At 40.4% G+C, this 26,945-nt stretch overlaps 1 protein-coding gene across 1 annotated transcript in view; it reads right to left on the reverse strand.

Annotated features, from left to right (window-relative positions):
* INPP4B (inositol polyphosphate-4-phosphatase type II B) overlaps positions 1-25,595 on the reverse strand; it is a 501,415-nt gene extending 475,820 nt beyond the window's left edge. The window contains exon 1 of the mRNA XM_008685432.2: positions 25,221-25,595. The gene's annotated coding sequence lies outside the window, so the exon portion shown is untranslated. The remainder of the gene's footprint in view (positions 1-25,220) is intronic.
* Positions 25,596-26,945: the final 1,350 nt, after the last annotated feature.

Consider the following 26,945-nt stretch of genomic DNA (forward strand, 5'->3'; position numbering starts at 1 on the left):
GTTCAGAGGAAGGAAAAAATGCACATTTACATGCTCAAAACAGTATCTTTCTCATTATCATGGGTGAAAAAACCTTTTGGAAACATCATACTTCTTCGATCTAAAAACGACCTTAATGAGAATTTGGAAGCCTATTTCTCAAGTACTGAGGCACGTGTACAATTTAAAGTGCATTTTGTTTACACGTACAAACTAAAATATAATAGTCTAACATTTACATGTATTAATCCCGACAGAAAACATTACAGTACCGTTGTTCACATTTCCAATCTTTCTATTTCAGCCACTACATAAATGCTGTTTCCAGTTAAGTTTAGTGGTGCCCTTTGTTCGATGGCTTAACTCTGCTGTTACTGTATCACTTCTTAGCTAACTGCAAATTTGGTAAATATGAGTGCTTCTATTTTCAAGTAAATGAATTTTATGCAAACTCATTTCCACTGTCACACGATTAATTCCCCTTTAGCATTATAATCTATTATATTTGTGGATGATAGGCAGAAAATGAAATGGAACTTTTCTTTCGGATGGAGCTAAATCCATTAGTGAAACTTCAGACTGTGTAGCTAAAAGGTCATTTTACTTCATTGGAATATAAGTGTTCTTTTCTTTTCTTAATCTTAGAATTCAATTATAGAGTCAGCATTAAAAAAAAAAAACACTTCCCAATGATGCTCAGTAGTATTTGTTCCACTTCATTGCAGGGCATTTTTTCGTCTTTAAATCTGCAACTCTTCCCCAAAGTTTAAATTGCAATAGTTTCCATGTGGCCTTAGTTATTTTTAGCTTTGAATATTGATGGAGTATATGTTGTATAAAATTACTGAAGCATTTCTAAAATATTTTTAAACTGTATGTGAAAGTCCTACCCGTCTCATTAGAAAAAAATGCATTTAAAATACGATGCTGTGGATGAGATGTCAAGGTGTTAAAGATAATAGGCATCGGAGGAAGTGGAAACATGCCCCCAGGAGGAACCTGAGCAGAAGGCCCGAGGAGGCCGCAGCATGGTTACTGTAGCCCCACTCTGTGTGAAAGTCTAAAACAAGGAAGAAGTGGACAGCTGTGAAGAAAAGTCTATGTGGAAGTTAGTTTTCTCTGGAGAAAATTGTACCCTGTAACTAAAACCTAGTGAGGGGCTTTGCAAGGGGCCTGTGTGGAGGGTATAATGTGTGATGACCACAGGGTGTGTGTATGTGGCGGGTGGGTGTGTGTGGGACCACAGAGAACTGACATCTGACTTCTTCCGATAAAGTCTACAGAAGGAGAAATGGAATGACTAACTGCTCTGGCAGCGTACCTCGAGTGTTGGAATCAACCTGGCTTTCAAAGTTCATCAGAACAAATCTGTAGTGTTTTCTGTGGATTAGATATAGGAATACATGGAGTATAAGCAGGCCTAGGGTTGTTTTGACTTCTTCTTGAGGGGGAGAAGTGGAGGGGGGGGAAGAGAATGGAAAGAGGCCACATGGAGGGGTCCACCACAAAACCACAGGCAGAGTGGGTTGCTGCAGCTGGATGGATGGAACTCTTTTCTCAAGTCTTGGCAGAAGTGGTCATCAGAGGGGATCTTCCAAAGAACCTATGGAAGCATTCATGGAAGAAAACATCCTGGTAGGATAGGAAAGAACAAAGTAGATTGTGATGTTATCACTTAAGAAAGAGCTGCCTTCATGCCCTTATATTGCTCCTGTCCACCTTATTTTGACTCTGATAAGGTTGAAAGCAATAGTCCTAGAGGCGGAAGGAAGGAGAGAGAAGCCAAAGTGAAGATAGAGAAGGTGGTGAGACTTGACTCCCACAAGCAACTGGCCCACAGAAACTGTGCCTCAGCTGGAGAAGAGGACCAAATGAAGATTGAATGTTGACTAATACATTGGACTAGGCAGCCTGTTTTCTGAATCAAGACTGTATTTTGTATGTAAAGTGACCTTAGGCCTTCCTATTACCCAATAGCAATGAACTTGTTGGAGTTTTCCCTCCAGTAATAGGGCAAAAACTTCTACTGAATATATTTTACAGAGACATAGGAATACAAAATCAAATGGATTTTATGGTTACATTCTGGGAGTTGTACTTTTTCAATTACGTATATTATTTATATAAATCTGTATTTTGCATCTCAGGGACCTTGATTCTATAGGTATGTAGGAAAAAGACCCAGAAATAATTGGTTTACGTAAATGTACCAGTATCAATGTCCAAAGTTTACGGGTAGGCGATATTAGAATACAACATATCAAGGAAACAGCACCTATATTAATTCAGGACATAATGAGGTAAAGAGTCAGTGTAGTTACATAAGTTTTATACTTAATGATAATAATAAGATGATGATGATAATGATAATAGCTAATATGTGCTAAGCACTTAACTTTGAGCGACACACGATCCTGAGCACTTTATGGGGGGACTCTCTCATCAACCCTGGGAGGTAGGTAATACTTTTACCCCACCGTAAAAAGAAGGTAACTGTGGCACAGAAAGGTAACAGAGCAACTCACTCAAGGTCACTGAGCGAGTACTAAATGACAGAGAAGGATCCAGACTTGAAACTCTTAACCAGTCTCCATGGGACCCAAAAAGAAACAGAAGCAAAGAAGACACTGGAAGTCCACTGTAGAACCCTTGCTCTGACTGAAAAGGCAAGCTCACGTGCAGACAACTACTTATCCATTCTTTAGTTCTCAGAAGGCCTCCTGTACCCTCAACTACATTTATTTTCACATAGTGTTTTATCTTGCCTGTGCAAACAACAAGAGATATTAGATCTAACACAGACACACAACATGGTCAAATAATTTGGGAGGTCAATTTCAGGAAAAATGACAGAGACTTTCATCTTTCAGAATCAGTTTTTTTCACTTTATCTAGAAATGTTTATTTAGTAGAATAAAATACCACCAATGGAGTCTTTTTGACCTGAGTACTATGTCCCAAACTGAGGAAATAGAACAAACAGTCCCAAGGGATGCTGAATTCCCAATACATTTAATTGTCCATCTTATAAAAGTTATATAGACTTGTGAATAATATTAACATACTATGGAAAATTGTAAAGAATATAGAATGCAGCTATAATCCTTGCCATGCAGACACAAATCCTATTAATATTTTATGCTCCTTTTCAAAATTAAGAGCCTATTATAAATTCCTTCATCTAGATTATTTTGGTTAGCTTAATATTTTGAGCATTTGTTTGTTATTTTCAAGATTCTTCAAAATCATACTTTTGATTCTGTGTATTTCCCATTGTATAGCAATACATATGTTCTCTAGTCTCCTCTTCCTGATTCCATTGCTTTTTTGTACTTTTTGTACTTTTACAACCAAGGCAATCAGTACAATAAATAAGCTCGAAAAGCCGAGCAGTTATTTCCTGCAAATTCAGAGAGCTGACCCTGAAATCAATAATTTGTGTGCAAATAGTTACTTCTGGAAGCTCAGAAATCTTTCAGAATGCTAGCCAGACCATTTTTAATAATAAACCTTCTGACAAAATATGACTATATTCTAACCCTCCCTCCAAGTTCTGGGGATCCCTCAGATATATAGAAGGACGCTTCAGCTTCTGAACCCCCAAATCCTTGCAGGATTGCCCAGGGGAGCATTTAGACATTAACTACTTATAAGTGGCTCCAACACTCTGCACTAATTTTCTGCAACCCAATTAGCAACACTCGGCAAAAGGAAAGTGACCTTCATCTTGTGAATTGCTAGCAAATCAGAGAGCTAAAGAGCCAAATGGGCCAACAGAGGTCATCGAGTTTATACCCCATTTTATATCTCAGGAAAACTAAAGACCATGAAGGTTAAGTGACTTGGCTGAAGTGACACAGTGTGCTGAGCGACCCTCAAGCCTTAGCTGGCAGGAAAAGACTGCTTTTACTGTTTTACCATTCCTGAAAGGAAAATGCCATCTCTCGTTATTTACATTGCAATAATGACTTCTCACTTCCTACTGTATCATGTTTCCTTATGTGTGGAGAACAAATTTCGGGACCAATTTAGAATGTGACGTACTATATTTGTTCTCTTCTTGAGACTAAAATATTATGGGGAGAAATCATTGGTTTTGCAATATTCAGGGAACAACAGCCCAACTTCATGAATTTATCACCACTGTTTTGTTTGAGAGCCTGAATACTTATAAACTGAGAAAAAGGCTAAAATCCTTCGATGTTCTAGAAGAGATATAAGGTAAGGATTGCTATTAACATGGTTTGCATTTGATGGTGGAAAACAGGCTCAGACTCTAGTCAGTGGTAAGCTTGGAGAGAAGCTCACAAGACCATCTTTGGAAAGCTCTCCAATGACTGTGAAGCTCTCTCCTTGGAATGTTCAAGTGGGGGAGAACCAAGTCACCAAGTACCAATCACTACAGTGCAATATTTCCAGCATGGGTGGACACTGAGAGAGTCATGAATTTGATGGCCAATGTGTGGAAATTGTAAGTAGTAATCTGAGCATTTTAAGCTTTTCTGTCAGTAATGGAATAATAGCCAGAGCATTGCAAAGAACACAAATATCCAAACAAAACCAAAAAAGTCATCAAAGTCATCCTGAAATATAAGTGATAAGATCAATATATAAATTAGTAGAAGAGGTTAACTCAGATGCCTCTGTTGTATGGAGGAAAAACAATATGACAAGAGATGAACATATTAAAACTTAAAATGCTTATTAATGAGGGAGCAAACCTAATTGCTGCCATAACAATCTGTCTGAATTGTTTAATTTGGAAATCCTTGCTGGTATTGGTAAACACTTCAGTATGAAGCAGTTATTATGATCAAAGCTTTATAGATACACTAAAGCTTCACTCTATAGAATCCTTAAAATTTGGTCGTTCTAGATGGCATTTCTTCAGTATAACAGAGGAGTTACCTTTCCAAGTAGCAATACAGTATATACTTTCTTTGACTTAACATTCTGACAGAAAATCATTCTAAAATACATTAAACTTTATGAGGCCTTCCTTAAAAGTACATTGGGCATAATGTAATTTTCCTTAATGACCCAGAGTCATCATTGTGAATATTAATTATCATACTGTGCTGTAATAAAATTATTTCTGTGAAGCCCTCAGAAATGTATGTTTTCTATTGCCCTTAGATGACAGAATGTCAGAATTAAGTGGGACTTGAGAGTTTGTCCAGCTTTCTCAATTACAGATAAGGACACTAATGTCAAGAGAGGAGTGATGTGATTTAATTAAAGGGACATAAGCAGTGACCTACCCCAGGTCTCCCAACTTCTCATACGGAGTCCTTTCAATTCCCCCACATCCTATACCACAGTCTATGTTTTCATTAGTTTCTTTGCCTGTTGTTTTATAGTTTTCTCTCCTGCTTGTTATGTTCTATGCTCACTCTCCTCACTGTTGCCGATGATACAATCTCCCCACCCCGTAATGGTGCACTCTGACGAGTGGTGTAGTTCTGGCACCGTGAGGGGGCGCGGGGAACCCATGGTCACCAGAGGGTGATGGATGCAAGTTCTAGGGAGCACCTGGGTAAAATTTAGGAGAGTGATCTAAATTTTAGAGCGGAGATTAACTTGGACCTCAATCAAGGGATCTAACCAAATGTTGGAGATGAAGTTATAGAGCCAAAGTGGGGAAGGGGTGTAGGAAACAAAATGTCAAGAATGAGGTATGGAAAGAGCAAGCTATGGGAGGTAGCTTAGGTGAATTCAAAGGACAAAGATGTCTGTGCCTTCTTTTAACCTCATTCTAGGGTGACTGTATTTTGAAAGTAAACACAATGGGTGGGAGAAAGAGTGCCTGCTATTTTTTACAGCGCCTCGACCAATCCAAATTGGACCTGACTTAGGAAAGCACCCATTCCTTAGATGGTTGGATGTGGGTGTCATAGAGATGTGAGTGAATGACCTGATGGACTCAAGCAGGGGTAATAGACATTACGTAGAAGGCATGGGGCCTGTGGCGGTTCAGAAGTCTTATTTGTTTACTTCCTGGTAGCAGCTTTTCCTGGCCTTGTCCCAGAGCCCTGAGGTTTCAGAACAATTAAATTCCAGGTGGGTGGGGTGTTCCCTTATGCTTTGGTTTCCATGTCAATAAACAGACAAGGCAACAACTCAATGTGGTGGTAGAAGGGAAAAGAGCATTTTAAAAGCCAGCTATATTTGAGCCTCTTTTAACAGGATGGCGAATTCTTACTTTCTGAAAGAATTGCCCCTTTGTCTAAAATGAGGTGACTGAGGCTCCCGGGAGGTAAATGACTTGTCCAGGGTGATACAATGGCAAGGCCATTGCCTCTGATTACAATGATCCGGTATTAGAGCCCTGCACTCCAAGGGTGGTCACAGGTCAGGCTAGTATCACCTCAGAGAGGAAACTGCTCCCCAGGTGGTGTGCAGAGGAGAATCTGCTGTGCTTTCTTTCTCACTCTTTTCTGTAGTGGCAGAAGGAAGGTTTGCTTTGCTGCGTAGTCTGGAAGACAAATTGGTATTCTCTGTAGGAACAGACAGGATGATTCATGCTGTGCGGTACGTAATTAAGGTCTGTGAACTGAAAATGAGCAAACCAGGATGTTAGTAATCTTGGTAGAGGAGTGGCTCAAGAGGGTAGCCATACCTCATTCTTTATTTCAATACCTTTGAGGTAGGAAAGTTAAACTTCTCTAAGATAAGGGGATGTACCTAGAATAGAAGTTATTTTCAAGTTTTTATCTCTCCTACCTCATGATCTCTCAGTTCTATCATGAAGAAAACTACATTCATATACATGAATCTTTTATTTCATTGTCAAGAAACTAGGTTTTTCTCTCATCCTTTGTGCTTTGAAGTGGTTCATTCAATCCAAACAATTATTGAGGCCCTACAACTTACTAGAGGACCAAACACTTCAAAGCCACATATTAAGACAAAGTGCTTCCTGCTTTCACAAAAGTCCACAGTCTAGCTGGAGAAACAGAGATGTAATTAAATTACGTGGGTACTTAGCTGGCTGTGTCACCCTGGCTAAAATGGTTAAATTCCATAATTCCAGTCTCCTCAAGCACAAAATAACAATAATACTTATCTTGCCAATCGTGTTAGGACTATGAAAGAGTCAATGTGTATAAATCACTGAGTAGTGTGCTTGGCACATAGTAGGTGTTTCTTACCGATTAGAAAGTGCCAACACATGGGGTACTTGGGTGGTTCAGTTGGTTAAGCGTCTGACTTCTGATTTTGGCTCAGGTCATAATCTCAGGGTCGTGAGATGGAGTCCCGCCTCGGCCTCCATGCTGGGAATGGAGGCTGCTTAAATTCTCTCTCTCCTTCTCGCTCTGCCCCTCCCCTGCCCTCTCTCTAAAAAAAAAAAAAAAAGTGACAACACAAACTCGTAAGTGTTCTAATCAAGGAATGATACCGAGTAGGAAAGACAAAGGAAAGAGGAGACTATTCTTCCTACAAGTGGACATTCCTTACTTTATGACTACCCAGCTAATTTCCTTGGATAAGCCCCCATCCTCCATGCTTAGCCTGTGTGTTTCTGAAGGAGTTCACACCATTTGCAGTTGCATGGCATGGCAAGTAGCCTTTTCAAAGCTTCAGCAGAGTGTGGGTTACAAAGGGAGCCTAAATACTAAATTATAGTGCCTTACAAAATGGAAAGAATTAGTGGGGCTTTTTCCTTTTATGATTTCCTTTCTGAGACTGCACAGAAGTAAGAGGGAGGAGAGAAGGGAGGGTGGAAAGACAAGGCAGGGAGCTGGAATCCATTGTAAAAATGTCCAAGGGGCATTTCATGGCAAGGATTGGCTAGTACAAAACATTGCATTTTTGTATTTAAGTTTGGTAAGTCCTTCCCATCTCCTCAAACCTGTTATAATTTGTCCTGCACACAAAGGAATTGTGTAAGTGTTTCTAGTTTTTTTTGTTTTTGTTTTTGTTTTTTCCTGAAAAATGAGGCAAGTAAAGCCCTGTATCTGTGTTAACACAGAATGGAACTGTCACATTCAAGGATTGGTACATTGATCTGCAAACTAAATTCAGATGAAGCAGAAGCTTCAGGGACCTACGGTCAAGAGAATGTCCACTACACATGGCAAACTTCAAGAAGTTGGATGGCAAGAGGCACTGGACTTTGCTAAGGCATGATTTGAGCCCATTTTATCTACTTTTGAGGAACGGGATTCCCTGGCTGATGGTGAGGTTTTACTTTAAGTCCCATTCAGGTTCATTTGAACTCTGATGCAATAGACAGTTTGAGTCCTTTTTTTAAATCCCTGTCCTAGTTCTGAAGCAGGGACATAGGAGAGCCAAACTGGGGGTGCCTATTTCAGAGGAGTAGCAATTGACTAAGCATCAACCAACTAGGTCATGGGGTTTCCACCACAAAGTCACAGGAAAGCTGTGAAAAATTCTCTGAAATCATGTCATTTAGGTGAGGAAGCTATTTGAGATTGAACGTTTGTGGCACCATACAATGCTATGTGGGCTCTTACGAGCATGCTGCTTACGTTTCAGTGGGCATGTGCACCACCCAGGGATTTTGATCAAATGAAGATTCTGATTAGCAAGTCTGGGATAGAGCCTGAGATTCTGCATTTCTACCAGCCCCCAGATGGTGTTGAGGATGCTGGTCTGGGGTCCACACTTGGAGTAGCAAGTCACCCCATGGAATAACAAACAATAGAGGAGCCTGACATTTATTAAATAAATTAACCTCACATATATAGCGCTCCTTGAAACTTGAGTCTCTTGGGGAGAAAAAAGAAAGTTCTTACTGGACGCCTGCACCAGCTATCAGAACACAGTGTCAGAGAAACGAGATTCCTGCAGTAGCCTGGTGAGTAGAGGCTTTGGAACATTTGGCAGGCCTCCCATATTACCTAATCCTAGGCATCTGCTTGGAAAGTGTAACACCAAGGGCTAGAGAGAAATGGGAGAAGGAGCAACATTGACTTCAGAGAAATATGCAGAATATAAAGAATAAAAACTAACAATTGCTACTATTGGTTTAGTGTTTATCATCTATCAGGCACAGTTTTAAGTATTTTATCATTTGATTCTTAATATCGTAGTAGCTCTATGAGGTAGGAACAATGGTTATCTTTATTTTAGAGATGAGGAAACTAAGATGCCGAGGGCAAATTACTTGCTCAAGGTCACACAGCTGTTTGAACACAGTCCTGCTCTGCAGTCCACACTCACAACTCCTATGCTCCCTCCATCTTCAATCTCCACTGCTCCACCAAAATAGGTTTTGTTGTGGAGACCAATAATCTCCATGATTCAAGACGTAATGGACAGTTTTGGTCCTCTAAGCAACACTGGTTGCTGCAGACCCTCCTTCTTTCTCTGAGTATTATCTTCCCCTGATTTTCAGAGCATGGACTCTCTTGGTTTCTGTTCTATTTTCCAAGAATTACTCTGTTTTCTTTTCTGTATCGTTCTCCCTCATCAGGCCATTAATGGCTGGGGTTCCTCATGGCTGAGGCAGAGTCTCTCTGGCGTGCCTGCTTTGTAATTTCTTCCAATAGACAATATCAACCACTTCTTGGATTATCACCTCTGCTCAGATGACTCCAGCTCTCCACCCTCTTCTGAAGTCTGGACTCGAGTATCAAAGATGAGGTCTTTATTTGTATATCTGAAAGTTGGGTCAGATGCATTAAATCTACAACTAAGCTCAAGATTGCTGCCTCCATCTTCCCTCTCCACACAACACCTTGTAGCAGAGGCTGCTGTCTGTGCCCTACCCATAGCACCCTGGCTTTATTATTTCAGTTCCTACCCCCAACTTCCAACACCAGCATTTGCATTTCTTGTCTGAAGGTTTTCCCTGGCCACTGGAGCTCGCTCTGCTTACTCCACATGGTAAGTAGAAGTGCTAGAGAATTAATGTTCACCAGTCAACTAATGACTAACAGGAGAAGGGCTGGGGCATAAACACCTCAGGTCCTTTTCCCTTCAGGTGGGGTAACTCTGGGGGCACAGGTTCCATACTGGCTTCTAGAGTTCCCCAAAAGGCATGAGCTCTTATACTCCATAGTAAATTTCTCAAAAGTATACCTTTTATGGCCTACCTCCCTTTCTCTGTCTCACTTGATCACTTTCCCATTAGCATTTCCTGGGATCAACTCCCAAATAAACCACTTGCCTTTAAATCTGTCTTGGGCTCTGTTGCTGGAGAAGACCACACCAACATACACTTTCCACCTGATTTTCTTCAAGTCCTCCCTTCTCATTGAACGGGTGTACCATCGTCCTATTTCCACTGGCTGAAAACCCAGGGTCACCTGTGACTCTCTCTGCTTCCTTACACTCCAGATCTACTATCAGTAAACCCTACAAATCCTGCCTTTCAATAGCTTCAAAGTGCCCACTGCTTAGTTATCCCCTTCTATTCCAGTCACCATCGTTTCTTACTTGGAAAGGTAAAAAACCAAAAGCAAACAAAAAACACCTCTAACTGTCTTCTACACCCACTCTTGACCTCCACAAATCAGTCTGAAACAGAATACTGTACAAACCTGGTCACATTCCTCAAGTGCCCCCTTATTTAAGCCCTTTGGTGTCTTTCGGTGGCTTTTATGTTGGTGATAGACAAACTTAACCGGCAGACACGGCACCAAGAGATTTGTTTTGCTTTCCTTTCCAGTTTCATCTTGCATCAAACTACCCCTCACACCCTGGGCTCCACCCAGTCTGGACCTCAAACCTGTGCTTTTGTACTTTCAAGCTCTTTAATGGATTTTAGTGAAGTGTGAAAATAATTCAGTTGGTCAAGATCAGCATTTTATTCTAATGAAATGGGAGAAGAGAAATATATCAAAGTGTTATTTGTTAGATTCCCCTCGTCCAATTATATGTGTACTGCATCATGATGAAAAATCTATTTGTAACCAAATATCACAGTCAGAAGAAGTTTGCAAAATGATGCCTTAAGCATATTGTGTTCTCTCCTGCCACAGAGTCTCAGCAGATGCTAGTCCCTCTGCCTGGAGAGCTTTGTCCCAATTCTTTGCCTAGGAACTCTTATGTACCCTCCTAATATCAACTGCATCCACGCCGGGCTCCTAGGGACCTGGTGGGAGTGTCAGAGTCTGAAAAACTATTCTGCATGTAGGTGAGGAGAATTCAACATACTCAATGGGGAAGATGAAAAGTAAAAGCCATGAAGAATCCAAATATTAGGCTGCAGGATAGCTACCAACCACATCGAGCCACAAGATGTCTGGGAGAGAGGGTACGAAGTAGAGCCTGTGGAAGTTCCTCAAGCCATCAGACTGCAGCCATGGGACTTACACAGACATTCTGGCATTCCGGGAAGGACAGATTGGAGGCTGAGAAAATATGGCAAAGATGGCATATTTAGAAAGCTAGTCAGTGCCCAGGTGAGAGCCAGTAAGCATATTTGTAAAGATAGCAGCCCGTGGTGTGGAGGGGAGAGCAGACCTGAAAAATGTCAAGGAGGGAGAATCTGTAAGACTTAGTTATGACACAGTCTATCTCATGTATTTATTAGGCACTAAAGAGTTGCAGAGGGGCATTTTACAGTTGATTTATCTAGTCCTCAGAGCCAGCTTATTAGGGTGAGGGCCCTGAGGCTGGTTGAAAAAAACATTTTTTTAAAAGCATTTCTGTTTCCGCCCACTGGCAGAAAGTGCCTATATTTATTTTTTCCTATTCGGTGAGAGAGGAGAGTTCTTATCTGTAGGTGACCTGTGGAGACACACAGGCCGGAGAGGAGAGATGGGACGAATTTAAACCTCTTAAGTGTGGGCAAAAAACTGAGGCTTCACTGCCTCGCAAGCCGAGTGCCCCAGCTGCAATTGGAAGCCAGGACTTCCACCAGCCAGACGATGGCTTTGTCCATAAAACCATGTGTGGCAAAGGTACAGTTTCTGAACAGCGCCCATGGGAGTCTCCTCTTTCCACACCAGCAAGACCAAGAGACTTTCCTGGACCACCAGGCAGGCCCTGCTTCCCCTGCCGCCAGCTGAGTGGGGACATCGCCATATCCACCGCCCCTCCAACACTAAGGCAGGTATTATTGGGGTCCCTGACTCCAGACAGGAGTTCGACTTGTACAAGACTAAAGAAAAACAGTTACTGCTTTTTTATTTTTATTTTTTTATATTTCTTTTTTTTTTAATGATTTTTTATTATATTATGTTAGTCACCATACAGTACATCCCCGGTTTCCGATGTAAGGCTCGATGATTCATTAGTTGTGTATAACACCCAGTGCACCATGCAATACGTGCCCTCCTTACTACCCATCACCAGTCTATTCAGTTACTGCTTTTTTAAATGAAGACATGGATTACAGTTGTGGTAACAGAAATAGGAAAAAGAGCCAATGTTAGAGACAATTTGGGAAAAAGGTAAAAGAACTTAACGTCTGACAAGGTCTACGGGATAAAGAGAAAGGAAGAAGTAGGGAAGAATGCAAGGCTTGCAGACTGGGAAGAAAGCAGGTGCCACTGACCAAAATGGGGTCACCTGGGGAGGAGAGGTAGCCTGGGTCACAGGGAGCAAGACCATTAGCTCAGTCTGGGATAAGTTAACTGTGACGGGAGGGCAGGATATGCATGTGGAGATTTCCTGCTGATGTGTTATTTGGGAAAAATGTTTTATATCACCTAAGACAGTTTTATTTCCACTTTGAGTCAGAAAGATGAGCTTAGCAGTTATAGTAAGAAGGATAAAGGCCTAGAGAGGTGCACAAATTGCAGAGGAAAGTATCGATTGCAGTTTTGATCATCTAAACGGATACCCGGGAAACCTGCACGATCTCCCCTTATATACAGGCAGGAGAAGAGAAGACAGAGGACCGAGAGGCGCTCTTTCTTCTCTTTTTTTTCTGATGTATCAAAACCAATACCACACAAAACTGCCCTGCTGTTACCACTGGGGGCCGGCAGCCAGCCTCCAATATCACACCCCAGTCTGGTTTTCACACAGCTGCTCAGCCTGAGAGAAGCTCTCAAAGAGGCTGCCTGGAGAGGTTGCTGGTGCGTGGAGGGGACATCTTCATGGGTGCTCGCAGCTGCTGACTTCGCTGGAGGGAAGCTGACAGTTTGCAGGGTAGGGCTGCTGACAGAAAATTGGGGGGGAGAGTTGTGGAGAGAAGAAAACCAAGAAAGGATTAAAGTTGGAGCTGAATTTTGGTTCAGATGTTAAGACCGACATAGACAAGAGGCAAAGAGGAAGAGTGTGTAAAGCTCTGTCACTTCCCAGAAATGCAACTTCTGTGAAAGTCAGACTCACCACAGAGAACTGAAGAGACATGAAGGCCTTGAAGTTCATCTAGTCCACCCTCCCCCACCTCCCACAAACTCACAGACCCACGGCTTCCACAGAGGAAGCGACTGAGCCAGAGGGGTCACATGACCTGCCGGTGGTCACACAGGCAGCCGTCAGTGGTAGGATGCGGCTCTATGCTCAGGATTGCAGACACCCACTCCAGGGGGCCTTCTTAATGTCCACACTACATCACAAAACCTGCTGTAGTTGGGTGAACATAAACCCCCAAATTGTGGAGAGTCACTACAGGTATTTGACAAATAGAATAAATTATAAAGGTAGAGGTAGGGAATATCTGTGATGAAGGATAAGATGGAATTGACGTAACTCACGTGCCATATAATACATAAAATAGAATTGAGGTCCGCAAAGTAGGTCTGTCAGAGATAGTGGTGTTCCCCACTCCACTGTACTCTAATGTCTGTTCCTGCAGGGCTCCAGTCTCGTCTGTGGGCTCAGTCCCCTACCTCCCCTTCTAGGCGCTGGTCCTGCTTCCAGAGCCACGAGGAANGCCGGACAAGCAGTGCAGCAGCAACGTCAAAGCCATCTCTAACCTCTGTACTTGAAACGTGACTGCTCCAGGCCGGCTTTAGCCTCACTCCCCAGGGCCTTTGCCTCTAAGACTCAACTTCCTTAGCAGGCTCTTGACCCATCCCTAGTACCCACCAAGACAAACGCAATTGCCCTTTTCAATCCTAAAATGCTGGGTTCTCAGTCCTTCATTCCAAATTCTATACCCCACCTGTCATCTCACACTTCTGGAAGAGCCCACAGGCACTAATCATGGCACCCTTCCTCTCCTTGACTCCCAAATTTCAAGACCAGCCTGTGGCCTCAGGTCACTCGTTGCCTGTTCTGTCCCTTGTGGCTTTCTATCCAGACTGACCCTGCTCTGTCCTCTGGGTTCATAGCATTTATTTGTCCTGCCTCCCACCTTCCCTCCACTCGCTATCTTCCAAAATTACTCGTCCTAGTCCAGATAAGACACTGACAAAAATCTGGCAGCAGAAAATAAGGAAAGAAGGAAGGTGAAAGCTCAAAGTTAAGGAGGAAATAGGGCTTCATTTAGACACAAGTATTAATAATATACCTGAATATAAGGCCTAAAGGTGAAGAAATTATCCAATCCATAGGCATTATTTAGGCTAGACTAGGTTGCACCGCTCTTAACAAATTTACCTGGAAATCTCAGTGAATTCACATAAGAAAGGTTCACTTCCTTCTTCTCGTAAACATGCAGTGGGTGTTGAGAGGTGGTAGAGAATTTGCTGTGTAGGAGTTAGGGACTTGGACTAAAGGAGGCCTCAATTTCTTGAGCTTCTTCATCAGGGGTGAGTCTCCCTTTCTAGTTCCTGCAGCCGAAGGGAGACTAGAGGATCCCAAGGGGGTTTTCATAGCCTCGGCCTGGAATTAACACATATTACCTCCTCTCACTGCTCATTAGCTAGAGATGGGCCCATGGGCCTCCCATCTCCAAGGAGACCGAGCAGCCCTACTTCTCCACGTGGCCCAAAGGAGGGGGGACACCAAGACCCAGAATGCTAGTGACATCCGAGGCACAGTAAGTCTGTCATCGTGGCTCTCCAATTCTTGCAAGGGTTGGTTAGCTAAAGGGCTAATGTCCTCGCACTTAGGACAACACTCCTCATGTTTAGCTGACAATAAGCAAAATTTTTTTGCAGTGAGTGGGATGAAAAGGGATGAATGTGCTCTCATTCACTGATGAAACGACAGCATGCGTGTGAAGAGCCAGACAGAACCTGAGGTAGTGGAGTGGTTACGCTGCTACCATTTTATTTCACTGTCTGTTTTTGCTTGTTTTCTTTTTGTGGCTTGAGGAGCATTTTTTTAATGTTAGTTTTTAATGCGTACCTTCTATTTAATGAACCGAGATTAAAAATGGAGCATTTACTTCTCATTTTTATGAGTAATTGCGTATAATATTTGAGAGCATAAAACACTAAGGATATCTTGTTGAAAGCAACTCATAGTGTTTCCATACGGAGCAGGCTCGCAACTAGTAAAATCATATGCATCAGTTTTATCGATATATTTTGTGATTTAATCCTAGAGTACCACCTGCAGATCTTTACGTATTGAAACTTATAATCATAGACCTTATAACAAACCCATGATAATTCAATGCATGTATTAATTAGGACACTAGTTTACCTAGACCTGGCATTAACTTTAAATGCTCAGTGCATTAGCTGAACAGTGCAAAAGCACACCAAAATTAATGAGAAAAGAAAGTTGTTGAATTACCCTTTATTATGGCTTGCTCTTGTTCCTCATATATTGAAATATTTATTTACATTTAACTCCAGAGGTAGCTTTTATACCTGCTAAAATTAAAGTCTACAGTTGGAGTAGGGTGGCTGTCACTCTGTCCATCAATTTTCCTGGAGCCACCTGAGTGCTGTGCAGAGACTGGCCTCCCCCCAGCATCCTCACATCTCAGGACATCACATCAGAGGAGCAGCAGGAAATACAAGTACGGAAATATTTCTCCTCTAATTTCACAAGACGGGGTTGAGCCAGCATCATTTTCTCTGCGGAGATGACCACAGAAGTATGTTGGCAACATCTAACCCTCAACATCACAAGCCTATAGTCTTCAGGACATCTCCTGCAAGCCCTTCTGCCACCATCCTGTACCTCTTCTAAGCACACCTAACTACCCAAGAGAATGACAGACTTGTCCTGTCCTCTCTTCTACAGCTGTGAGGACAGCCAGCCCTGTGCGTGGAACGTTAAGATCTTCTTAATCCTGGAAGCTCGTAAATGCTGGTATTGATTTTAAAAAATCAGTCTCACACAGGTTGATAAAACCTTCACTGTCATTTTGGTGAAAACTGAAGTGACCCTTTTAATATCCTGCTTTTCTATAGGGAATAGTTGCCAAACCAGAGAAAAATACTTGGGAAGACAGCGCTGAAATTCAACAGAATATATAAAGTAGAGCTAAACTCACTAATGGCATAACTCACATATTTGCAGAAGATTGGAACTTAAAATATTTTTTATCAGATCCACTAAAAGCCCCCCAGAAAAAACTTTTTAAAAATTACAAATCTCTACTCACTAATTTTTCTAAATATATTCTCCGGTGGGGAAGCGTTTACTACTGCTTAAAAATGACACCTGAGATGAGATAAAAATATACTTCTGAAACAGAAATCAACTCACAAATTTTTTTTCACTTGAATTGATACCCATTTTATAAATGGAAAAACTGAGTGAGAAAATTCATATGGACTGTTTCTAAAGTGATTTGTGAATGGAGCAAGAAACAGAATGATTTTTCCCTAACTTCAATTCGAATGTCTGATTTGAGGTTTGCTGGCACCCATCCTCTTGTAAAAATCTGCAGCGACTGAAATGTTTATTTATGCACGCATTGTAAGAAAGATTCTAACTAAAGTCTAAAGAACTTTTTTTTTTTCAAAAACTTTCTCTGTACACCTTCGTCTCCAACATCATGTCTGGATTTCTTTTTTTCTTTCTCTTTATTCTTTTCTCTTTTTCCTTGAGATTCTCGCAGGGGGAAAAAGAGGGAAAATGAGATTTCATCAGAGGACAGTTCTGACCTAGAAAGAGGGAAAGAAGACCTTTCACGTAAAGAACATCTGAGACAGATGTTTAAAAGCGGGGGTGAGGGGATATTACTATGTTCTTTTTCTTCATGTGGATATAAGGAAAAAGTTACCAAGTTTTTTTGTGGCTTGAACAAGGACAAGGATTTTCTTATAAGGTTCTGAAAGGTTTTACAGTTGAAAAGTAATGTGAAAAACAATAACTTCTGGCACTAAATGATTGTTATAAGGCTCGCCACCTTCAGTAAAAAGATGCTTCTGCTCAATTTCCAGTCACATCAAATTCTCATTACAAGCAGCTAAATCCCATCTCTCCATGAGCCAGACTGTATCAAAAGTAGCAGCTTTATGCATTAAGGTTTGTAACACACACTTACATCCCATATATCCCAGGTCACAAAGCAAATTCTATGACTTTCTCCCCTTGGTGAATGACAGGCTTGGACGCTAAGCTTCAGTGAGGCCGCAAACAGGGAAACACGGTGACCAAAGTGTCCTCAAAAATAAGAAAGAAATTATGTTGCTTCTTGGAAACAGAAATGTCCAGTTCCCAACTGTTTGCATAAAATCCATTTCTGTGTTAAAGAAAAAAAATTAAAGATTGCTGAGAGTTTAATTCAGAATCCATGAGGAGGAAAATTAGAGAAGCAATAAGGCCAAAAAAAAAAAAAAGTCCCTAGGGTAGAAAACTCAAAAGCCTACTTAATAATTTCCATGCCCTTCTTGTGTCTCATGTTATTTGCAAATATCAGATATTGCTAGATTTCCTTCTAAGGTCTGGTGAGGAAATGAAATTAAATGCCAATAAAGTAAAAGTCCCAGACTAACCATGGAAATCAGGACAGGAAGGCACAGACGCTAATAATGAATGCTAGGGTTCAGAGAACGAGCTCCAAGTCAGAGCGTAACCCACCCTACCAGTGAAGAGGCCAACAGACTTGACCTTGGATGGTTTCGCCCTTTAAGGAAAGCTCTTTTTAGCAGTAAAGAACCCCTCTAGTAGGCAGAAAGATGAATATCACTTTCAAAACAGAAAATAGGTCAACTGATATGACAGAATGAAAGCTAGGTATTGTGCATTTTTTAAGGCAGTAAAGCTGAAAATGAAAGGTAACATTCAAGGATACAAGGATGGTATGTTTTCTGATTGGCAGCATGTCCACTCTCAGAGTCTGTAGTTTGCTATGCCTGGGAATGTTGGCTTCATGTGAAGACTTAACCAGATCCAAGTAATTAACTAAGTGGTACATGCTTATTCATATTGCTCATGAATAGATGCAAAGGTACGGTACTCTGGAACAGGCTAACTGAACAGAAATTAGGTGACAGAGCTAGAAAAGAAACAGTAACATTTGGCAATGGAATGGTTTGAAGATAAAATGAAATAAGGGTATTTACAAGGTGAGGGTGATGGTAGTGATAAAATATTAGAATCCAGTTTAAAGTTATATTATAAATAACAATTATGCATTTAGATATATTAGACCCATGCAGTAGATTGCAAAAATGGCCATAATACTTTGTAGTGCCTCTGACCAAGGCATGAAGGCTATTTGCCCATCATGAATTTGGGCTGGTGTGGTCATTTGCTTTGGCTAGTAAGAAGTGGCAAAAATGATTTTGTGCCAGTTCCGAGAATAATACTCAAAAGAACTTTCAGTTTTTCTTCCCACCTCCTTCTCCCACTCTTTCTCTCTCTCTGTCTCTCTCCTAGAATCTGCTGCGTTCATCTGAACACGCCTCAAGCCTGGTCGGTCTAGGCTTCTACAGGATGGAGGAGTCGCTGCAAATTGTCACTGCTCCAGCCCACAGTCAGCCTGCCGAAGCCCCCTGAAGCAAAGCCGCCCAGCTGGCCAGCAGCTGACCACAGACAGGTGAGGAGCCCAAATGGTATCAGCAGAACTGCCCAACCGATCCCAGGCCAAACTGTCAACCCACAGAATTAGAAGCAAAATAAGTTGTTATTTAAAGCCTCCAAGTTTTGTGGTGATTTGTTGGGCAATAAAAGTAATGGAGAGAATCCATACATTCTAAGAAGCTTCATATAAGTCTATTATTAAACTCCATTTGCCAAGCCTTTATTGAGTATTAACTACGTGACAGGCGTGATGACAGAGCTCAGCAGTAACACACTCAGGAGGCAGAGCCGGGCGGGGGAGGCCAGGCAGGCTTGCAACAGTCTGAAGACTTTTAGTATATTTATGAGTGGGTCAGGTGAAGTAAGCGGGGAGAAGTATTTTAGTTAGAGGGAATGGTGAAGATATACAGAAGTTAAACAGCAAGGTAAAAGCAGGAAGGTACAGAAATCTGTATTAATCGAATGTACAGTTTAAGTCAGGCTAAAAAAAAATAGTGAGAAATTAATGAGAATCACACCATGGAAGGCTTTGGCTGCTCTCATAAATAGCTTGGGATGATTGATACAGGCCTAGGCCAGTAGTTCTCAAGCATTAAAGCACATGAAAATCATCTGGTGGTGTTAAGAATAGAAACTTCTAGGCCTCTATCACCCGTAAATTCTGATTCAGTAACTGTGATGGAGGCCAGACTTCGGGCTTCAAATTTTTTAATATGTAATCCAGGGGGGGAGTCTAATAAAGATTGTTCATGGACCACACTTAAAACAAATCACTAGGCAATGGGAGGTTTTCTGAAGTGATTTTAAAAAGAGAGTGACTTGAGCACTCTCTATATTATTTTCAGGTTGTTATTTAGGACTGAGTTTTCTGGCTGTGGTCTGGTAGGTAACTTAAAGGTATGTAGTGAAAGAGTTAAGAACAAGAGAATCGGACAGTGGTAGTAAGGCTGGGGACCTATGTATGAAATATTTAGGAAGTTAGATTGCCAGAGATTTTTGCTGACTGGAGAAACGGGAGATGGAGGGGAGGGGAGATGTCAAGGATGACACCGAGATTACATTAGATTTGAGATATCTTAAAAATACCCAGAAAGCGTTGCTTTGCACGTTACAGGTACTGATTTAGGAATCATCAGTATACAGGTGTAAACCAAACTATGAGAATTGGGGCGAGTTCCCAGGAAAGCGAATAGAGTGAGAAGGGACACGGCCCATGACAGAGCCCAGAGGTCATCAACACTCAAAGGACACGTAAGAGACAAAGAGCAGCTCCAAAGGCTGTGAAGACCTACCATAGAATTAAGAGAAACACATGCCTATGCTGACATTATAGTCCCAGTAGTCACGAACCAGCCCTGTCCCACGCAATCTGCCATGTATACTCACCCCACTTAAAAACTAAAAAGTGTCATTCCAAGTCTCTTGTGATCATTGCTATCTTGTTTCACTAATTTTGGGCACAGAAGACTGAACAGAATGGTCTGAGGAGTTAAAGTGTAAATGTGAAAACAATCCAAGACAACCCTTTTAAGAAAATGTAGAGTATGCAAAAAATTATAAATAAGAATGTAAAAAGCAGAACTACTTATGCACTTTGGTGAACAACCTTGCTGAGTCTCTTGCCCATATATAATTTTAAATAAATAGGATATTTGATTTAAACTTTACTATTAAATATTAATGTAATATATATGATATGTAATAAAAATGTCTCTTTTTCACTCAGCAATATTGTCAGCCTGCATATTAATAATCTATATCACGGCTAGGAAACATTTTCTAGAAAGGGCCAGATAATAAATATTTTAGGCTTTGTGAGCCATATGGTCCCAGTTGTAGTCACTCAACTCTCGTCTCTGCACTGTAGCATGCAAGCAGCCTTAGACAATATGCAAATGGATGGACACAAATGATCTGGCCCATAGGCTATAGTTAGCCAAATGTTGATCTAAATCATAATTTTTAATAACTTCATATTGCTTATGGCTGTACCATAAATTATTTAACCAACCTCACTTCAAGAAATGTATCCCAAGGAGATTTTCAACTGTTTGAAAATGTTTGTACGAAATATATTTAATACAGCTTTACATATTTTCATGGAAAAATAGAAACAATGTAAATGTTCATCAAAAGGAGATTAATTAGGGGTGCCTGGGCATCTGGCTCTTGATTTTGGCTCAGGTCATGATCTCAGGGTCCTGGGATCAGGCCCCATGTTGGGCTCCACACTCAGTGAGGAGTCTGCTTGTCTCTCTCTCCCTCTGCTCCTCCCCCTGCTCATGCTCTCTCTCTCTCTCTCAAATAAGTAAATCTTTTTAAAAAAGGAGATTAATTAGACAACTTTTGGCATACATAATAATTAATTTCAAAATACCTAAATGGTAAAGTTATTTCTAAATTATCTTGCCCCTAACTCAGATCAGTTCCTTCAGTTGCAGAGACCTGAATCTTCTTTGTTTTTATTTTAATTCCAGTTAGTTAACATACAGTGCTATCTTAGATGCACATGTACAGTATAGTGATTCAGCACTTCTGCACGTCATCCAGTGCTCATCGCGACAAGTGTACTCCCTAAGCCCCATCGCCTATTTTACCCCGCACCAAACCCTCCCCTCTGGTAACTGTTCGTTTGTTCTCTATAGTTAAGAGTCTGTTTCTTGGTCTCTCTCTCCCTTTGCTTGTTTTGTTTCTTAAATTCCATATATGAGTGAAATCATGTGGTATTTGTTTTTCTCTGACTGACTTATTTCACTCAGCATTATACTCTCTACTCCATCCATGTTGTTGCAGATGGCAAGACTATATTCTTTTTCATAGTTGAATAATATTCCATTATATATACACTTGTTTATATATGGACACTGTTGGCTATTATAAATAATGCTGCTGTAAATATAGGGGTGCATGTGTCCCTTTGGATTAGTGTTTTTGTATTACTTGGGTAAATACTCAGTAGTGCAATTGCTGGATCATAGGGTAGTTCTATTTCTAACGTTTTGAGGAACCTCCATACTGTTTTCCAGAGTGGCTGCACCAGTGTGCATTCCCACCAACAGTGCAACAGTGTTCCCCTTTCTCCACATCCTCACCAACACCTGTTGTTTCTTGTGTTGTTGATTTTAGCCATTCTGACAAGTGTGGGGTGACATTCAAAGTCAATTATACGTGTGTGATGATGCTATTTTGGCTGGCCCATGACAGGAAGATCAGTATGTATAAAATTATGATACAATACACAATATTATTTAACCTACCAAACTTACTCAAATTTCTTCAATTGTCTCACTAATGTTCTCTTTTGGTCCAGGATCCAAGGCAAAAATCACACTTTACATTTAGCTGGGTTTCCTTAGCTTCCTTTAATACAGAACTGGTCCTCAATCATTGTTTGCTTGTCATGACCTTGAGAATTCTAATGAGTACTAGTATTGTGATACCCCAATGTCAGTGAGTCTACCTAGTGCCCAAATCTTGGTTTCTAAGTACTATCCTCCAATACCAGAAAATTATGAGTCCTTGGAAAAATAGCTGGTTGTAGGATTAAGGCAGGGAAAGTACAAGATGAGCCTGAAATATCTTGTGGTGTTAGAAAATACGGAAGTGCTTTAAAAAGTGGGGAAGGATGGGCACATTTTAAAAAGATATAGGAGCCAACCTGAAGGGAACTTGCAAAGGCCAAATATGAGAAAATTAAACAAAATAAGTAATGATTCTGATAGATTATAATCCAAGGAATAAAATAAGAATTCATTTGTGCATACAAATATAAATAATGAATGAACCAATGAATGGATAAATAGACAGAAAAACTTTTCCTTACCATAAATTTCTAACTAGCATCTGTAGATTAAGGAATGATTGAAATAGAAAATCACCATTTGGCAACCACCACAGTAATAATTGTTTCAGGCAGGAATCATCAGTGGATGCTAAAGTTAGCAGTGAAAGTGTGATAAATAACAGGATACTTAAGTACTCTCAGATTATGTCCTCATAAGATCTTTACTGTGCACAAAGAAATATAGTGACTTTGCAGTGGAGAACCCCAGCAGACTTCACCTTCACCAAGTTACCATTTTTAGTAATGGAACAAATCAACATCAAATGACTTCTGATATGATATGCCGAGAAGGTCACAATCTTAGTCTCTGGTATCTTTGCCCAAAATGCAAAACCTGAATTTAAATATGAAGAAACATCAGGGAAAATGTATTGATTGTCAGAGCCTAGTCGACCTAGTATTAGACACACTAGGGTACACTCGTGTTAGATGCATTTTCAGTTTGGCCTTCATTCTGTTCACAAAGAAATCCATTTAAAGAGGTTTAAGGAAAAAATTACAAGATGAGAGCTGTGCCTCAAGAAGATTAAACTGGCAGCAGATAATAAGATACAAAATCAAGGGTAAAAATAAAAGCTATAGAAGGCATCTATGCCTGTTAGGAATCTGATAGATCATTTCAAGCGCACTGTCATAATAATCTCAACTAGGGTAATGGCCACAGAAATGGAGGAGAGTAAGCTGAGAAATGATATGAAGAGGAGTCAAAATGATTTTTCTACTCATTGAATGTGAAGGGGCTGCAGAAGCAGTGAAAGGAAGATCCCTGCTTACTACATTCCTGCAGACAGCAGGAAAGGTCAGTTTCCAGTCTGGGAAAGAGAATGATTGCATTTTCCATTAAAAAACTGAGCTTGAAGAGAGGATGTAACTTGCAGTGGTACAAGGCCAGGAAGAAGCAGAACCAGTACTTAAACCCAAATCTTCTAAGTTCAGGAATTTCTATGGAGAAAGAAGGAAAGAAGGAAAGAAAGGAGGAAGGAAGGAAGGAAATAAAAAGAGAGAAAGAAAGAAAGAAAGAAAGAGATAAAGAAGGAAAGAAAGAAAGAAAGAAAGAAAGAAAGAAAGAAAGAAAGAAAGAAAGAAAGAGAAAGGAAGGAAGGAAGAAGGGGGGAGGAGGAGGGAGGGAAGGGGGGAAGGAAGGGATTTCTAAGGCCTATATGAAGTTCAGTGTATATTGAGACTCTGCAAGGGATTAGTACGAACTTCAAGCTTCTGCAACTGTCAATTTCTAAGTGCACAAGCAATCACATATATGTGCAAAATTATAAGCAACTCATAAAAAATGTAAAAGAATAAGTGAAGTTCCCCTTTTATCCCTGAGTTCCATTGGGCTTTATCTAGCAGTCAGGTCCATGTTCCTTAGTTTCAAGTAAGAGCTGCCCAGGGCTTTCAACAGTCACCTGATTGACTGTCAGAGCCTAGTCAACCTCAGAGCTCGCTGGCTCCAGTGCCGTCATTTCACAGGTATCTGATCCTGCACATTCAAACATGTATATATAGGTTAAATGGAAAAGACACGGGTGTGAGTAATTTAATTTGCACTAGGTCTCTCAGCCTATGTGAAGAGCAGATGGGCACTGGAGTTTTAGGTTGCTATTCCCTATATAAATTGGCAAAACTGTTGAATCCTGAATAACCACACACACACACACACACACACACACACACACACACACAAAAAGAGTATCATCCTTTGAATACTTTTGAATCTATATACAGCACCATGACTGAGATCAGCTCTGAGGGTGGGCAGAAGACCCCATCGTTCAACCCACCGGGTTCTAAGGCACAGCTTATCCTCCACGAGAAACAAGAGCAGACAGAAGTTGCTGATCGTGAACTACTACTCATTTTTCCAACCATTCGCTCCTGGTAGTAAGGAGAGGTGTTGGTGAGCCCCACATCTGCCCCTCCAGCCTTCCCTTCAAGAGAGATGATGAGGCTAAAAGCAGAGTACTCCTATTCCCGGTAGAAAGGGTAAAATGAATGAGAAAAATCTCTTCATTCCAGATAATGCATTCAAAGTTTGAATGAGTGAATATATGCTGAAATAAGTAAGTTGATTCTCATTAATATAGTCTTTTCCCCTAATTTCTAGTACCTGTGAAGTAAGTTCATGCACGTTGGGCAAAGTACACATAAAAAGGCATATCCCTTACGTTACACAGTGCTTGTCTTAAATTACCACAGACGAAGTAATCATTTTTAAATTCTTCTCTAACCACAGTTCATTACACACTCTAAGGAAGGCTTTTCATTATCCCTGTTTATTTATTTATGCTCCTGAAAAGGAATAAAAAACATTTCTAATTTAGGTACTCTCAAATCATACTCTACCTTCTCGCAATTAAAACACAAATTTACTGAAGACGCTGCTTGCCTAAAACAACCGTGTTTTCAAAATAGACACTTCGTGAAATTTGTTAGTAACAGTTGAATGCTTAGGAACAGAGCAAAGTTTCAATTAAAAGATTACAGTTCCGGAGCTAAAACGGGAGTCTGTATGCTCAAGGCCAAGCTTTCTTTCCTACATTCATTGCCTCTGATTTTAATTTGGTTTTGATTTTGTTTTTCCATTTTGTTTTTCTTTTCTTTTTCTATTTACTGTTCGATAGACATATAAATTATAGGGGAAAGAGCAGTCTGATCTTACCAAGAAAGTTGTTTTTCTCGAGTTGTTTCTTTCATTTTCAAGTGGGTTCCCGGCTCAGCCTTACTTTGCACGATCTGAACCTTCATTTCTTCTGGTGACTCACCAAGGTCCAAAGTCTGCCCCAGCATTACCTGAATGCTTGAATCACCCAGGAGTCAGCTTGCTTACGGGAAACTCCTCCAGTTTCCTTCACATAAAAATGGGATTTAGAAATGTCTAAGCAATAACTAAATGAAGAAATAAAGAAAGGACGTGCACTTTGGACTTCAGTGCCGTCATCATTTCCTTTCTCTCTCTCCTTAATATCATGTAAATTTCTAAGTGTCCCAAAGAAGTTGATGAAAACTGGGTACTTTGTGTATTTTTCCAAAAATACTCAAAAGTGACAACTCTCAAAAAACAATGGTTTCATTCCCATCGCTGATACATTAAGAGCAAAAGAAATACATTAATAATCTTGTTAGGTAATCATAGATATACTTAACAGCTACTGAAAATATTATTTGATAGGACATACTTCAATATATAATTCAGCACTATTGACGGATTGAGGCAGAATTGCTTCTCAGTTGGAAAAAATATCAAATAGATACTTTTGAACTTCTCAGCAGGTAATAATCCAGTAAGTCTGGGAAACATTTTATAGGCATATGGAACAAATTACTATGGTAATTGCAAAAGGATTATTAATACTTACAGGTCAGTAGTCCTGACCTTTTCAAATGTAACTGTTTTGCAGGAAATATAAGCTAAAAATAAACCAAATTGTTGTGATTTTCTCCTAAAAAGTTTTAGATGAATGAGATAGCAAATTAATGAATTATTTAAACATATCACCCACATTTTTAGTCTGTATATGCACGTGAATAAGAAAGAGTATTTTCGAATTACACAGGATTGTACACACGTATACATTCTGTTTCTCTGTCTAATAAATTCTAGATGGCCACTGGAGGGCCAGATGGAAAGGGGAAACTACATAGTCTTCCTTTATTCATCTCTTTTTGACCTTATATTTGGGAAAACTGAAGGATAATTCTGGCCAGTATTTGTTCAATTCTATAGCCTTCTGGAACAGACAATATCAATTTCATAGCAATGCCATAACCATTTATTCCCATCACAGCAGGGCCGCTTGCCTGATGAAAACATAATTGGAAAAAAGTCCTTCTTATGTGGCATTGTAAACCATCTGCCATATTCGGGTTTTATAATATGTAGCAAACTCAAAAAGAAAAGAGTGGAAACAGAAGTTTCTGGGACAACATCAGTATCTAAGAAGTACAAAGAGATCATGGTATCAGGGAAAGGTACACAATTATAACCAGCAAATGAATATGCCAAAGTACCTACCACTGCGAGTGAACATGGGCTATTATTGCTTTATACATGTTCCTCTGCAAGCTTTGCTGTATTTCCAACCCATCAAGGAGTGATTTATTTACTTGTGTTTATTAACAACCACATAGTGCTGTGTGCTAAATCTGTTCTACGTGCTTTATAAATATTAAATCATTCAATTTGCATAACCTTATAAAATGAACATGCCTAGTTTACAGTTAGGAGAAACAAAGAGAAAGAGCCAGGATTGAAACTCAGGCAATCTGTAACAGGATCTCTGTTCTTAACGCTACGCTGCCCTGGTGATTGTCTTCTTTCTTACTACACGGTCATAAAAATTTCTCCAAATTATGGGTAACTCTTTAAAAGTGAGGATTATATTTA

The sequence above is a fragment of the Ursus maritimus genome, unplaced genomic scaffold, assembly GCF_017311325.1.
Source record: "Ursus maritimus isolate PB19 unplaced genomic scaffold, ASM1731132v1 scaffold_11, whole genome shotgun sequence".
Taxonomy (NCBI): Eukaryota; Metazoa; Chordata; class Mammalia; order Carnivora; family Ursidae; genus Ursus; species Ursus maritimus.